Source organism: Elgaria multicarinata, chromosome 19 (genome assembly GCF_023053635.1).
Source record: "Elgaria multicarinata webbii isolate HBS135686 ecotype San Diego chromosome 19, rElgMul1.1.pri, whole genome shotgun sequence".
Classification (NCBI taxonomy): domain Eukaryota; kingdom Metazoa; phylum Chordata; class Lepidosauria; order Squamata; family Anguidae; genus Elgaria; species Elgaria multicarinata.
Window position 1 is genome coordinate 14,055,500 of NC_086189.1, and position 15,603 is coordinate 14,071,102.

Genomic DNA, 15,603 nt, shown 5'->3' on the forward strand with positions numbered 1-15,603 from the left:
TGATTGATAATGGAGGGAGAAAACGTGGAGGCAGTGACAGACTTTGTATTTCTGGGCGCAAAGATTACTGCAGACGCTGACTACAGCCAGGAAATCAGAAGACATTTACTTCTTGGGAGGAGAGCAATGACAAATCTTGATAAAATAGTTAAGAGCAGAGATACCACACTGACAACAAAGGTCCGCATAGTGAAAGCAATGGTATTCCCCGTAGTAACCTATGGCTGCGAGAGCTGGACCATAAGGAAGGCTGAGTGAAGGAAGATAGATGCTTTTGAACTGTGGTGTTGGAGGAAAATTCTGAGAGTGCCGTGGACTGCAAGAAGATCAAACCAGTCCATACTCCAGGAAATAAAGCCAGGCTGCTCACTTGAGGGAATGGTATTAAAGGCAAAACTGAAGTACTTTGGCCACATAATGAGAAGACAGGACACCCTGGAGAAGAGGCTGATGCTAGGGAAAGTGGAAGGCAAAAGGAAGAGGGGCCGACCAAGGGCAAGATGGAGGGATGATATTCTGGAGGTAACAGACTTGACCTTGGGGGAGCTGGGGGTGGCGACAGCCGACAGAAAGCTCTGGCGTGGGCTGGTCCATGAAGTCACGAAGAGTCGGAAGCGACTGAACGAATAAACAACAAAAACTCTGCAGTGTACGGGTGGGTTCATGTCGGGAGAGGCGTTCCATCAGGTATTGTGGTCCCAAGCCATGTAGAGCTTTATAGGTTAAAACCAGCACCTTGAGTTGGGCTCGAAAATGTATAGGCAGCCAATGAAAGTGGGCCAGAATCGGTGTTATATGCTCAAACCTCCCTGTTCCAGCTATCAATCTGGCCGCCGCATTTTGCACAAGGTGCAGCTTCTGGACTGTCTTCAAAGGCTGCCCCATGTAGAGGGCATTGCAGTAATCTAATTTGGAGGTTACCAGAGTATGGATGACTGAAGCTAGGTTATCCCTGTCCAGATAGGGGCGTAGCTGGGACACCAACTGGAGTTGGTAGAAAGCACTCTGTGCCACCAAGGCCACCTGAGCCTCAAGTGAGAGATGGTTCTCGGAGAACCCCCAAGCTACGGACCTGCTCCTTCAGGGGGAGGGCAACCCCATCCAGAACCGATTGAACCCCGCCCCCCATCTGGTCAGAAGACCCACCCACCAGCAGCATCTCAGTCTTGTCTGGGTTGAGTTTCAGTTTATTAGCCCTCATCCAGTCCATTGTCGCAGCCAGGCACCGGTTCAGCACATCCACAGCCTCACCTGATGAAGATGAAAAGGAGAAGTAGAGCTGCATGTCATCAGCGTATTGATGACAACGCACTCCAAAACTCAGATATAAATACATCATCATCATCATCATCTCAGCATGGTTAGTGACAACCCCCATGTACCATTATTAGCCTAATCACCTTTCCCCAAGTTATGTCTGAAGGACTTACTTTTGAGAAGAAATGCATAGGATTGTGCTATCAGGCTGTAATCCTATGAACACTTCCCTGGGAGTAAGCCACCCTGAACTCAGTGGGGCTTACTTGTGGGTAAACATGAATTGGATTGTGCTGATAAACTGTTACTCCTACCAACTCATGATTTATTTTATTAACTGATCAATTATTGCTCCTACCCATGATTTAGAATATAATGTTTTGTTTTCTTGATATATTCTGAAACTCAGGTTTTGAAAAAGCACGAATAGAAAATAAAAAGGGATATAAAAAACCAAACTTTAAAAGTTGTAGTTCTGTAGTGGTGAAGAATCTCTGGTAAACAATTCTCAATATCCTTACATAGCTACAGTTCCCACGTTGCCAGGAAGGGAGGAAGCACAAGAATAAAAAGAGGTTTAAAATTGGATTAACTTTGGACTGAAAAGACACACCGAGGATGCATTCCACACAGGTGAGTATTCAAGGACTGAATCCAGTCCTTCAACAGTTCTATACACAGTATAGAAGTAAAGTTTTCTCTTCTTGAATAATCCATACAACTAACTCACTCTCTCTCTCTCTCTCTCTCTCTCACACACACACACACACACACACACAAACACAAATGCAGCCATAGATTCTGGAACAATGCACATAAATCTCTAATAAGAGGATATGTTTGGTTTCCCCTTCTACTCGTGGCAATGCCATACTTGTGACAAACAAGTCATCCAACTCATTTACCAGGAGAGAAGCTATCAATTTGCAACCCATTTTGTTAGAGTAAATCAAACAAGTTCAACTGCAGGTTTTGCCCCACCTGGTTGTAGCAGACTCACCCATTCTCTGGATGATTGTACATTGGACAATGTGGACCACCTACCAGTCATCAGGTGTTGTAGTGCACTGTTTTCTTTCTTCAAATTTATTTAGAGGAATGTTTTTTAAAAAACCTAGAACCTTCAAGGAATTTCCACATTGACATGGGCCCTTTCTACACCTAAGGATTATCTCAGGGAAATGGAGGGGTCGTCCCTGCCTGCTCCCGGGATCCCCTGTATGTCATTTGGATGCATGGGGATGATCCCGGGACGATCCCGTGAAAAAAGGCAGGTGTAGAAACGGCCATGGTTTCCCCAAAATCCTGCACGTTGGAGAGGATCCTTGGAGCGTGCTTTAGGGTGCATACTTCATTTCACGCAAAACACTGGCCCGGCCTTTCAGTCTTCACCATTGTCCCATATGAATGGAGAGCGTGCCCAAGGAAACACTCAGGACTCCTGTTGTTTTGAGGGAAGAATCACTAGCAGTGGGCAAACTATTAAGGCAGGTTGGCTGCCATTATTGAGTCCTCGAGGAAGCACAGGTTCTCCAGAGCAGAGAACTGCTTGAAAGCATGAGCCTTTGCAACAAGGAACGGCATAGGTTTTTAAATTTTTGACACACCCATTCTATGCCTCATGGACAGGGCGTGCTTCAAATCAGAAATAAGTAGAAGACAATAGCAGCCTAAAAGCCTAGGTAAAAGTGTTGAGAAACGTCCCAACATATAATGACTATAAACACATAAGACTGACAGTCAATTGATCATGTTCTTGCTTGCCTCAACTTAGGGACAAGTCAGATCAAGGGGGAAGCAACAGGGCCTGATTTACACAGTCCTTCAAGCAGCGACAAAAGAAAAACAATATTTCTGCAAAACACAGGAGATTAACACAATGGGTCCAGGTATTGATGTGGAAGGAGGAGGAGGAGAAGGAGAAGGAGAAGAAGACGTTAACACCCACCCAGCCACAGACATCATTATTTTATTTGGTTAAATCAACCACCAAGCTAAAAATCTTGTTTGATCTCAGAAGAAATAAAAAAAGGATTAGTTGTTGCTAATATAACAAATGATTACAACAAAACTCTCCGCAATTTATAATTGGTTTGATAGCACAGATAAAACAATAGAGGCACAACAAGAATATATGAAATGTAATCTGTCATATTTACTCTGGTTTTAGAAAAAATCAGTACAAGACCAGAATATACTATCAACTACCAAATCAGCTTTGCATATAAATCATTGTTTAGCCCAGGCTTATCACCTGTAACCTCAATTTTCTATGATGACAAACCTCTACAGATTTACAGGATTTGCAAGATTTCTCTGTTTGTCTTCACCCCAACACAAACTTAGGACTATGCCTATCTGTTTTATTCAGCTTATCTGTTTTATTCAGTTTTATATACGTTATATTTTTCAAAACTATAATGAAAAATAATGGGTTGGATCCAGACATAGCCATGCTTGGAGCAGACCCATTGAAATCAATTACTAATGTGTCATATTGATTTAACCAACTATTCTCTTGAGGTAGTTTTCCATTAGGGGTCAGCAATTGTAGGCTACAGGGCCAAATCTACTCCAAGAACTAGCTGGATCCCCAACTGATAGCCCAGAAGCAAGAGAAGCATACAGAGCTTCTTCAGACAAGTGTTTTATAGCACGCTCGTGGACTGGCCACTCACAGTTGTCTGAAGGTCATTTTCACAACGCAGTGATCCTCCTGCGCCTTCTGCTCTTTTTTCCGTCACAAAATAAGACCCCCCAAAAGCCGACTTTTCTGTGCTATAGTGATCTTCGTCGCTATTTCCTGCTGTGCACAGCAGAAGTTGTGCTATAAAATGCCCACTGGAGGGCGCTGTCCCACTAAACTGAATAGGCCACGTGGTCACTGTTTTCTTCCCCTTTCTTCCCTATGTGATTCTGCTTTGTCCCTATTGCGGAAGAGAACCAGGAAGCAGAGTGACGGTAAGGAAACGCAATTTCCCGCCCAACTGAAAATCCTCGCAGAGGCCTGGATGGGTATGGCATAAAGACATTTGGGCAATCCACTGGGTAGGAAAAAGGGGGGAAGTGGGGTCCACTACCACCTAGCCCTTTTTCGTAGCTACCATCCCAATAAACTAGCCCAGGTTGTCCTAACCTAAAACACGCACACACAAAATTTGGGGTAACTAGGACACATCAACTCCCAGTGTTCTCCAGGCAGCCGTACTGGGAGTTGCAGGACTTTTTTCTGCCTAAATATGCCCTTAAAGACTCAACACCTTGGATTTCTACAGAACACAATAAATATCTAAATATCTGAGCACATCTACCCCTCAGAAAATTCAATTAGTAACTCACTCATTTTAGCAACAATGTTTAGAGGCTTCTTACTGTGTTATGAGAACAGTCACATTTATTTCAAGAACTGCTTAACACCTAAAAAGGTGCCTGAGTTGATGGGTGTTGGAAATGGGAAAAGGCTTGAAAGGTGACAATGCTGTAGCTGGGGCCAAAAGTGGAAATATAATGCTATTGATTTTGAGAGACCTTGTGGGACTGTTCCGGAAATACTAAGATGTTGCAATTTTATCCTTCAAAATGCTTGTCCGCATAAGTTCAGTAAGCTCTTTCGCAGTGTGATTCAACTCTATATTAACCCAAGAGCAGGGCTGTACAATGTAAGATAAGGGACTATTTATCTCACCTCATCAGCTGCTCCTAGCTACCTTGAAATATACCCACTGCATTAAAATACTAGTTGGGTGCCTCTTTGAAGGAAGGGTGTGGTTCCCATACTAAAGATACCAACATTAGACCTTTTTAACATGGACCTTTAACATGGACCAACATTAGACCTTTTTAATGTTTACTATTTTTAATTGTTGTAAACCGCCCAGAGAGCTTCGGCTGGGGGGCGGTATATAAATGTAATAAAATAAATAATAAATAAATTAACATGGACAACTACTGTCCAGACTCAAACCATCCTTTTGTGGGAAAGGTGTTGGAGAGGATGGTAGCTTCTCCAAATGGTTTGAGGAGAAACTGGTTACTTAGATCTATTCAAGTCTAGATTCTGACCTAGGTACAAGATGGAAATGACCTTAGCAGCCCTGGTGGGTGACTTATACCAGGGACAGGATGGTGGGATTGCAACTCTCTCGGTTGTCCTGGACTTCTTGGCAGTGTTTGACACCATCCACCACGGTATCCTTCTGTCCCAATTCTCTGGCCTAGGCTTAGGCGGCAAAATACAGCCATGGCTCTAGTCCTTCCGCAAGGTAGTACTGGGTGATTTTTGCTCCACAGCCATGGCTTTTAACTTGTGGGACACCACAGGGTTCCATATTATCCCCAGTATCCAAATTCTAGACAAAGCTGCAACAAGGTGTCCAGAGGTTGGATCTTCATTGTTATCAATATGCTGGTGACATACAGCCCTACCTATCTTTTCCACTCAGGAATACCAGAGAGGTTGGATTCTTAAACAGGTTCTGGATGTCGTACTAGGATGGAGGAGAGAGAACAAGCTGAAGCTATCTAAAGAGGTGCAGGTAACTGCAGTGTCCAGGAGCACATTCGTTTCGGACTCCGGTTTGTATGTCACCTCTAGCTCTATTGGGTGTTGCTGAACCTGACATCAGTTTACCCATGCCCTGGTTACTTCCAAACTAGACTACTGAAATGTGCTTTATGTGGGGCTGCCTCTGAAGATGGTCTGAAAGCTACAATTGGTAGGAAATTGTAGATATTTTCTGGAAGCAATGTAAGCATTTTTCCTTTTAGTGTAGCAACCTGTGGATGAACAGGAGGTTCTTTAGGGGCTGCCCTAGGAAGGGGAAAAGACCATACAACTTGTCTTCATTGCATGTTTTCCAGCGTTATCCCCACTGAGACAGTGGCAGGATTAAAAGCCAAGTTTGGAACGGACCTTTTATGGAAATAGTCTCAGTTACAATCCCAAGCATTTCTAGATGTGCTGTGAAAGAACTCACCCTGAGGCCCCAGAGAACTGCTGTTGTATCAGGGTCATAGGCTTGTGCAGCACATTTCACTAGGGTGTGCACCCAGGGAATTTTATTTTTTTATTTTTAAGGCCCCAATTGGAGTGGAGGAGGGGAAAACGCGCTTTCCCGGGGCCTCCGAAAAGTGCGTATTTCCCCCGCCACACTAATGGTGGCCACTATTAGCATGGTGGGGAGAAATACACACTTTCTGGAGGCTTTGGTGACATTAGGGTGTGCCTGGACACACCAGGCACACCCTGTATGCATGCCTATGATCAGGGTAGCTATCTTTCCCCTGCCCTCACTCCACCAAAGGTGAGAAAGCAACTTTTGACAGAGAAACAAATATAGAGGGAAAGTGCCACTTAGTGCTATATGTCATGTCTAACACTACTGCCCGTGTTTTGGGAGAAGGTGTTTCAGGTAATCAATCAGAATCAGATTCAGAACTAGAAAATGCAGCACCAGACACCAGCCAGCCTGTACCAGTGGGGGAGGAAGCTCTCATGGGCGATTCACCAGCTGGGAGTCAGCCCTCTCCAGAGCTTATCTCCTCAAGGCCAAATCCTATACACTCAGTGGGAAGTAAGCCTTCTTCCGGAGGTGAGCGTCCCAACAAGCTAGCTGATGCTAGGGTCTGCCGGAAACTCAAATGCACGGGGTGGAAGGAAGGCATGAGAAAGTCAGTTTGATTATGCCAGAACCTACCTCCGCACCAGACTCTCTGAAGTTACGGGCGTTTGGGAAGTGGCTTCTTGGATGAACAATTGTCTTGCTTAGTTTGCATAGTTTTGCCTAGGGGGACGTTTCCAAGAGATTAGACTCTCTTCAGGAAGAAGGGACGTTTATTGCTTAATAAAAGCTTTGTGGATTACTTAGCAAGCTTCGTCATTTGCCTCCCATCGAAAGTAAGAGCGTTCTGGGAAACATGACACTACCCCACCCCAGTACAGTTAAAGATGGGGAGAACCTATATGCAGCTGCCATACCATACATGTTCAGCACATCTACATTGGTTTAAAAGTACAGAAAATGCATAGTGGTTTAAAAGTATAGTCAATACATATGGAGGGATGTAGGGAAACAAACTGGATTAGTAAAAAGAAGAAGAAGAAAGGTTCAAGTGTACCCTGTTCTCCTCAGACACCTATGTTGGCCTGTCCCCACTTTCAAAATGGTGTTTGCCATCTCTGTAAATTTGCATCAATTATACAAAGGCACAGTCACAGATACCAGCAGCACCTTCATGTTCAATTCAGTGTGACTGCCCAAGGGAAGTGATTTCTTAGATCTTGCTACACCCTCTAGTGGCAAGAAAAATAAATAAATCAGTTCAATTATGAGATGAATAATCTAATCTAGGGCCTGATTTAAGAGCGTCATCACACGGGGGGAAACCATGTTTCCTTACTGTCACTTCTCAGCTCGTGTGTTTGTCCCTCATTACTTCCTCATTCTCAAGGGAGAGGAAAGAGGAAGTAAACAACTTGCACGGGGGCCCGTTCAGTGGGCTGTTTTTGATCCCACGGCTTCTCCTGAACACAGCAGGAGATAGCAGCAAGTTCCGTCTCAGAAAATAAGTCAGACTTACTGGGTGTGTTTTTGGTTGTGCGAAGAGGGCTAGAAAAGGCGCAAAGGGCGCAGGAGGCAGACAACATCGTGAGAGGGAAAATCCGCAAGTGTCCAGTAGCGAGCGTGCAATAAAACACTCGTCTGATGGAGCTCTTAATGTACTATTTTTTTGAGAGAGAAAGGACAGTACATTTGCATTTGTTTTCAGATACGCATGAAAATGTTCAGTGCCTTGGCAGAGATGGCAAAAGTCACAGTGATAATGAGAGAAAGATCAACAACTATGTTTATGTTGGAATGGAAACCTTTGATAGAATATTTGCAAGAGACAGAGAAAAATGATGTTATTTGTTTGTGGATTTTAGCATTAAGACGGGCAAAGAAAAGAGAAAAAAAGAGAGAGAGAAAAGAGAAGTAAATTTGATTGATGTATTAATTGCAATTAAAGAATTAGAGAGAAATGGAGTATGATTCTGTGAATTCAATGTATGAGATTCAGATAAATCATAAGAAAGAATTGGATTAACATATTAATAGTAATTAAGCAGTTAGCATTTCTGGCATGAAGAGGGCCAAAAATATACTATAACCTTATCCTTAAAGGTTTTTTTTAATTGTATTTTAGTATAGTTGTTTTGTATATACCTTTGTTTGTATGTATTATGTGTGGTGTAAAGATTGTGTGTTTGTGATGTTTAAAATAAAATGATAATAATAAAGAAAATATTCAGTCCCAGGAAATGTGGTGCTGGACAAAGGCTTAGACAACTTTAAAGGGAAATTTATGAAGGATAGGTCAACCTTTCACTCCATTTCTGATATTCAGATGTGAGGGCCAATGTTTTATTTTCCTAGGCATTTGAGTTTTTCAGTTTCGGTTTTGAATCTGATATTGTATTTAAAATTTTTGCACTGTGACTAGTTTATATTGGGTTATTATTTTTTACGCTGTAGTTTTAAATTTTCATATTGTTTTCTGTCGTCTTGTATTTTATGGTTTTAATCGTTGTGAACTGCCCGGAGGACTTATATAGAAGTTATAAAAATAAATAAATTAAAAGAGGCGGAATCAGATGTTGAGAGGTAAACAGGGAAGGGATGTCATCCTACATGTGGGCTTTCCATGAGCATCTGTCTAGCCCCTGTTGTGAACAGAATTCAGGAACAGATGGACTCTTGAAGGTCTGATGATCAAGCAAGGCATTTTTTTATGCTCTACAATTTAGTTAGAATTGACCATCCTCCTAAATCCAACCCTCCTTAGATATTCATCCACCATAATAATTCTATAATGGTAGAAGAAGACATGATCTGGTAGCCAGTGTGCTGAGAGTCTTCAGACCAAAGTTGGGGAACTGATGGCCATCTGGGTATTATTTATTTATTTATTTAGAATATTTATATACCGCTCCCCATCGAAAAATTTCAGAGCGGTGTACAAGGTAAAATGAAAATAAAAACAGAATAAAACAGTTAAAACAAAATTTAAAAAGAAGCAAAAACAGAAATCCAAGGCTGCATGTTAAAGAAAGGCTTCTTGGAATAAAGATGTTTTCAGGAGGCACCGAAAGCAGTACAAGGTTGGAGCCTGCCTGACCTCCAGAGGCAGGGAATTCCGCAGGAGGGGCGCCACCACGCTGAAGGCTCTTCCCCTGGTGGATTCCAATCGGAGGATGGATCTAGGTGGAACCACCAGGAGCCGGCCCTCGGATGATCTCAGTGACCGGGTAGGTTGGTAAGGGAGAAGGCGCTCTCTCAGGTATCCTGGTCCCAGGTTGTTTAGGGCTTTGTACACAAGCACCAGAACCTTCAACCTGGCTCGGTGGTGAATAGGCAGCCAGTGTATTGTTGTACTGCATCTCCTATCAACCCCAGCTAGAAGGGCCAATGTTCAGGGATGATGGGCCACAGGTTCTCCACCACTGCTTTAGGTTGAGGTTCAAATATTGTCAATACGAGGTGCAAAAAAAAGGGGGGAAAAAAGGGGGGGGAACAATTATGGCATTTAAGGAGTGTCACATGTATCCACTCATTGCATAGATTTGTTCTCAGTAATAACTATAAAATAGCACCTTTAATGTAAAAGAAAAGTGATGTGGAATACATTTGTAGCCCTTATGGCTAAAAAGAATAATGACACTATGGGGCAATGCCTAGGGCAGGGGTTCATAGAATCATAGAATAGTAGAGTGGGAAGGGGCCTATAAGGGCATCAAGTCCAACACCCTGCAAGAATCCACCTTGAAGCCAAATAGAGCTTCGGCTATTGGGTGGGATAAACATGAAATAAATAAATAAATAAAGCATCGCTTTATTGGACACATCGAGTCCAACCCCCTGCTCAATGCAGGAATCCACCCTAAAGCATCCCTGACAGATGGTTGTCCAGCTGCCTCTTGAATGACTCTAGTGTGGGAGAGCCCACGACCTCCCCAGGTAACTGGTTCCATTGTCGTACTGTTCTAACAGTCAGGAAGTTTTTCCTGATGTCCAGCCAGAATCAGGCTTCCTGTAACTTGAGTCCTGCACTCTGGGATGATCAAGAGGAGATCCTGGCCCTCCTCTGTGTGGCAACCTTTCCAAGTCCTTGAAGAGTGCTTTCACAGTCTTCCCTCAGTCTTCCCTTTCCAAGGCTAAACACGCCCAGTTCTTTCCATCTCTCCTCATAGGGCTTTGTTTCCAGACCCCTGATCATCCTGGTTGCCCTCCTCTGAACACGCTCCAGCTTGTCTGCATCCTTCTTGAAGTGTGATGCCCAGAACTGGATGCAATACTCAAGATGAGGCCTAACCAATGCTGAAAAGGGTGGAACCCGTACCTTGTGTGACTTGGAAGCTATACTTTTATTAATGCAGCTGGAAATAGCATTTGCTTTTTTTGCAGCCACATCACACTGTTGGCTCACGTTCAACTTCTGATCTACCACAATCCCAAGATCCTTCTCGCTTGTTTTCCTAGGTGTAGAACTTGGCATTTATCTCTATTGTTGTTTATGCAAATTAAGTGGAAATGTGGAAGTTGGATTATGTGCTCAGGCTATGCATCCAGATTTTCTTGGCACTGCATTTAGCACTTTAAAACCCATGCAGAAGGCACACAACAGCCCTTGGTTGATATTCCACCTGCTGTGGTCTATTAATTTTGCAGATAGTTGGTATTTAAATAGAACGAGGCGCAGACTTGTGCTCCTGAACTGCACCTGCATTATTTTCTTGCTGCTATATCTGGTTTGCGGCTTGTTAAAAACTGCATTTTTCACAGGAACTGTTGGATCTATTCCTTGGCTACAGGAACAGTTTTTAACACGTCATGTCCCCACTGAGCATAGCAGTTCTAGGAAGAGTTGACAGTAACTTTAAAGTAAGCCGCATATAGTTGCACTACGATTGTGTTTGCCTAAGGAACAGGAGCAATTGGGGTGAAGTCTGGCTGTCTCTATCCTCTGGATGAAGTCCACATTCCTAACAGCAGTACTAAAGGACTACAAAATATTTACTTATGCTATTAATTCTTTAGATGGTGGGCACCCATGAAATGTTCGGCACCCATGATTGCAATAAGAACATAAGAAGAGCCCTGTTGGACCAGACCAATGGTCCTTCTAGTCCAACATTGTTGACACAGTGGCCAACCAGCTTCCGCGGGGAACCCACAAGGACATGAGTTCGACAGCACCCTCCTGTCCATATTCTCCAGCAATTGGTGTGCATAGGCATATAGTCTCTCATACCGGAGATGGAATATAGCCATCAGGACTAGTAGCCATTGATAGCCTTCTCCTGCAGGAATTTATCCACCCCTTTTAAAGCCATTCAAATTGGTGGCCATCATTACATCTTGGGGTAACGAATTCCATAGGTTAACTATGCACTGTGTGAATTACTTCCTTTTATCTGTCATGAATCTCCTACCAATCAGCTTCATGAGAAGACCCCATTGGGTTCTAGAAAGGGGGAGAGAAATGTCTCTGTAACCACTTTCTCCACATCACGCATAATTTTGTAACGCCTCTATCATGTCTCCTCTTAATTGCCTTTTTTTCTATACTAAGCAATTCATAGGTGAGTTCCTCCAGCCCCTTGAACATTTTAGCCGCTGTTGTCTGGAGCTGCCCCTTTCCAGCATGTAACTCCTCTGCTGAGGGAACTGCCCTGGCTGCCTATTCGCTACTGGGCCAGGTTGAAGGTTCTTGTACTTGTGTACAAAGCCCTAAACAACTTGGGACCAGGATACCTGAGAGAGCGCCTTCTCCCTTACTAACCTGCCCAGTCACTGAGGTCATCCGAGGGCCTGCTCCTGGTGGTTCTACCTAGGTCCATCCTCCGATTGGAGTCCACCAGGGGAAGAGCCTTCAGCGTGGTGGCCCCCCTCCTGTGGAATTCCCTGCCTCTGGAGGTCAGGCAGGCTCCGACCTTGTACTCCTTTCGGCGCCTCCTGAAAACATCTTTATTCCAGGAAGCCTTTCCTTAATATGCAGCCTTGAATCTCTGCTTTTGCTTCTTTTAAAATTTGTTTTAACTGTTTTAATTTTCATTTTATCGCTCCGAAATTTTTCAGTGGGGAGCGGTATATAAATATTCTAAATAAATAAATAAATAAATATGCTAAATACAGAATTATAAATGAGGTTGCACCACAGATTTGTATAAGGGGAGTATAATCTTGGCAGTTTTATTTCCCATTTATTTCCTAATTATACTTAACACGGGATTTGTGTTTCTCACTACAGCTGCACACTCAGTTGACATTTTCATCAAACTATCCACCCCACAAGATCTCTTTCTTGGTCCATCACCGCTAGCTCAGATCCTATCAGTTTATACTTGATGTTGGGATTTATTTATTTTTTGCCCCAACATGCATCACTTAACACTTGTTTGGATGCTCATTCTCCCAGTTTGGAGAGATCCTTTTGAAAAAGCAATAAAGACTGATCTACCCAGGCCTACCCAGTGAAATTTTAGAATGTTTTTAGGATGGTTTAAGGATGTTTTAATCATGGATGCTGTTTTTAACCAGTTTTTAATGTGTTTTATATTCATTGTTGTTCCCTGCCTCGATCCAAGTGGAGAGGCGGGTAAGAAATGTATTATTATTATTCACAGTCCCTTCTGTTTTTTTAACCACACTATATGTATTGAGACCTCAATCTGGCAGTGGGAGGGAGTTTGTGAAAATAATGTGAAATGTCCATAAGTGGCTGCTGTTTATTTGAGACTGATCTTAAGTATAATATGATTTATTCTTATTTTTAACTTTTCTTTCTTGGTTTCAGATTAGATCACAATGAAGTTTACAATGGAAAAAAAAATGCCAATAGGTTACTTTTACAAGGTACATCCACATCAGGCCCGCAATCAGACAGAAGTGAAACCAATCAGACAAAATGCATATTTGGCCAAGAAGACCGTTCCGACAATTCAGTGCTGTTACAAAACAGTTGCTGAAAATACCACCACACTAAATTTCACACTTGTATCACAATGTGCATGATTTTGATGCTCAGCTGCTCTACTGTTTACAGAACTGGCTCTGACAGAGGAAACAAAATACACTTTTCTTTGCAAGTGGTGTCCATAGAGCAGAGCAAGTTCACGGCTATGATATGGGCAAAAGAACAGAAGAATTGAACATGCTCAGACACCCACTAGGGGAAGGGAAATCACTCTTATACATCTCATGTTGTACACATGCAGGGCAGGATCTCTTCTTGAGAATACCAGAATGCAGGACACGGAAAAATGGGCTCAAGTTACAGGAAGCCAGATTCCGTCTGGACATCAGGAAAAACTTCCTGAGAGTAAGACAATGTAACCAGTGAATTAGGGAGGTGGTGGGCTCTCCCACACTAGAGGCCTTCAAGAGGCAGCTCGACAACCACCTGTCAGGGATGCTTTAAGGTGGATTCCTGCATTGAGCAGGGGGTTGGACTTGATGGCCTTATAGGCCCCTTCCAACTCTACTATTCTATGATTCTATAAGGAAATGTCCTTTGAGCCTGATGGATGGGGTGTGTCATAACTATGAGCATGAGCAATGATCAGGAGGAGGTGTTGAGATATAATGAAAGATGACCATAGATTCAAGGAAGATATGTCAGAGACAGATGATCAAGATAACGTGCCCAGGCTGCAGATGACTAAAATCTTACCAAACCACGTGGGCATAAAATGTTGTATTATTGGAGGGAGTAGATAGACACCATGCTTCTAATTGGTGAGTGGGTGGTCTACACACGAACTCTGAACAGAAGACATTTTTTATCATATCAAAAACTATTGTGCTCCGCCCCTCAAATTTCAAGAATGGTTTACAGTGAGGCAGAGAGAGAAACAGTGTGGTGCAGTGGCTAGAGTGTTGGGCTGGGAGATCCGGGTTCTAGTCCCCACTCAGCCATGGAAACCCACTGGGTGACTTTGGGCCAGTCACAGACAGGGTGGATTTGATTTAAATCACTACTCAGACTCGATTTAATCATGTGACTCTCCGCCCCCCAAAAGTGCACTCTATTCGTTGAATTTTTTGAAACTTAGCACTTAAGAGGTAAGGGTTTGATTCTGTGTACCTAGATTTGCAAAGGAACAATGGGATTGTGATCTCTGCAGACACAAATTCACAGTTTTGAGAACTGTAAAACCATGCATCTGTGATAATATCTTCTAGATAGAAAAAATGCCCAATAATCTTACAGAAACCTGTGGAAGAGCATGACATTGTGAATGGATTAATGGAATTCATTTACCAAAAAATGTAAACACTGCATGAATATACAGCCTCATGCTACCTAATTAAAAACTAACCCTTATTTCATGATAAATAACCTTTGGGCTATAATGTATCTTAAATAGAAAACTATCTTTAGATAGATTTTTCCTCAAAAAACATTTTATTAAAAACATCCGATTCAAATAAAAAAATCCGATTTAAAATAAATAAATAAATTGATTTTTATCCACCCTGGTCACAGACTCTCTGCCCAACCTACCTCACAGGGTTGTTGTTGTGAGGATAAAATGGCGAGGACGACGATTATGTACACCACCTTGAATTTCTTTGAGAAAAAAAGGTGGGATATAAATGTAATAAAATAAAACAAATCAATAGAGGACTGTGTGTTTAAGAAACACAAGTACAAGGCCCCCTTGGGCATTAGGAAAGTAATCCTGTGGACTGTTTCCTCCTTCAATAACACAGTAAGTACCAGTTGGATTAAGTAACTCATGACCATAGACTTATTTTTGCAGTGGGATTCCTCACTTTGTCAACATGCTGAAAGCAAGCTTAAGATAGCTATGAAGCAACTGCAGTTGAATTTAGCTGTGCCGTAATATGAGGATGGCTGCAGTTGTTTCCCTCAGCAGTAAGAGCACTGGCTGGCATGCAGGCAAAATCATCCATTTCAGAGCATCAGAAGATCCATGGTGGGTCAGACCAAGGCTCCATCTGGCCCAGCATTCTGGTCGTACAGTGGCCAAACAGCTGCCCACAGGAAACCTTCAAGGAGCACATGAGTGCAACAGCATTTGCAATCAATGTGTGTGAAGGACCAGCCAACAGACTGGTGCAGGGCAGACCTTCGCAAGGTGGCCAAAGGACTGGTGCAGGGCCGACCTTCGCAAGGTGGCCAACCGACTGGTGCAGGGCAGACCTTCGCAAGGTGGCCAACCGACTGGTGCAGGGCAGACCTTCGCAAATGATAATCAACCATTCAAGGTCATGAACCACGCTCATGATGGCCACCATATCTCATGATGATCACACTGTGCATGCACAGAATGAGAAAGTG